Here is a 1896-nt window from a genome sequence, read left to right on the forward strand (position 1 = left end):
GTCTATAGTCTATTTCTATTAACTGAAGCTAGTTGTATCATAACGTCTTTAGCGAAGGCCTTATAACCCAAAAACTTCTAGGAAATGTTAATTTTATTATCCTGACTTCTAGAGCTTTGGAATATGTAAAGGTTTCAAATGTTAAATTGAAAACATTTGTTATATATAATTGCATGAATCGCATTAGTAACATTTGCGTTACAAAGTTAAGCATTTTTACATTTACTATTAAATATAACTCACAAAATTAATTATGCAAGATTATTTGATTTACATTTTTATTTAAATATAATGACATCCTTATTGAAGGACACAATACGAATGAACTGCCTGCTTAGATATAAATGAAAAAGTATAGCATACACACAGGTGTTGCTTGTATCAATCTAAATATGTATGTATTTGTATTTTAATTTTTCTCTTCTTTGTTTCAACCTCAATTCGTGCATGCGATTTCTAGACAAATTCGTGACTGTGGTGAGCGATATACCACCTATTAAGAATGTATGTTTGTAAGTTATTAGGGAGCGGCTGTAAGTTACTAAGATGAAAGTTTATTTCTCGAACTGGGAAAAGCTCCAGTGTTGTTATTAGGAATCAGGGGAATCTAGATAACGATTTAGTTCCCTTTATAGTATCATTTGTTGTGTCGTTTTGATAGGCCACCCTAATATTTGTAACTACAATAATCCAAGCGGTAGATAGATACTATTTTTATACAAGTGTACTCTATACGTTTGTGTGTATTATATATCGCTATGTAATTTGTATGTATAACATTCAATACAATCAATATTTTTATGCAATTATATATGAAAATATTGTGTGTCATGTTTTTGTTAACATGAAAACCGAGTTAAGAACCTTAATGTCTTTTTTTTTTTTTTGCTTTTTTTGGTTTAATAGCATTTTTTTTTTTTTTTTGTTATTTTATCGAGAAATAAGGTTTCTTCTTTAAGGCAAAAAATACATAAAATGTAAAAAAATAATGTCCCACATGAAAATAGATTAAAAAAATATTCAATTTGTGTTGATTGAATAAACGATTTTCTTTTGAAATTTTCCATGTGGTTAAAGGAAAAAAAAATACATATAAAAAGAAAATTCTTGTGTTTCCTACAAATTCAACTCAGTTTGTGGCTGTGGTTGTGGTATTGCTGCCAAAGGAAGTGGATTTGTATGTATGTATGCGTATAAAGACAATTCAACCTTGAAGATTATTATGGTTGCTTTTTTTGTTTTTGCTTCTCTCTTGAGCCTTAAATTTGTTTTCTTGTTCATTGCTGCAAATAATTTGTATTTCTAAATTGGTTTTCTTTTTTTCTTATTTTTTCTGTCAGGATATTAATCATGATTTCTTGACTTTTTATCTAATATTTTTGCTGCTGGTCGGAAGTTTTCATAATTTTTTTTCTACCAAGTTTTAAAGATGTTTTGTCTTTTATGTTTCAAGTTCCTGGTTGTTATGTAAAGTGTAACATTACTTGTATATATATGTATTAGTATGTGTGTATTATTTTCAATCTTAAGATTATGGTTAATATTCTTTCGTGCTCCCTGTAAATATCCTTGTATATATGTATGTATGTCCTTATATCCTTAAGCTTTTGTCTAGAAAAATCGATTTTTGTTCGCTTTATTTACTTGCTTCTTTACACTTCAGCCACTCATGTTCTCCTTACTAACATAATGTATACAACAACCAGCAAGCTTATAGGATGTCAGTGGATCCCTTTTTAGACGGTCACATCCCCCTACTACTTCAGACAGATTTATAGTCCACACTATAGACTATAGGCTAATCTATAGGACACTCATGATTGATATGTGGGAATGACTATATGTAGTCTTGACTACAGACTGATCTATAGTCTTAACTATAGACTGATCTATAGT

The 1896-nt window shown here is 29.2% G+C and overlaps 1 protein-coding gene across 9 annotated transcripts in view; it reads left to right on the forward strand.

Moving 5' to 3' along the window:
• The window catches only part of LOC111679174 (sodium/potassium-transporting ATPase subunit beta-2), a 27799-nt gene that overhangs the window by 17340 nt on the left and 8563 nt on the right, over positions 1 to 1896 (forward strand). The window lies entirely within an intron of this gene.

This window comes from Lucilia cuprina, chromosome 2 (genome assembly GCF_022045245.1).
Source record: "Lucilia cuprina isolate Lc7/37 chromosome 2, ASM2204524v1, whole genome shotgun sequence".
Lineage (NCBI taxonomy): Eukaryota > Metazoa > Arthropoda > Insecta > Diptera > Calliphoridae > Lucilia > Lucilia cuprina.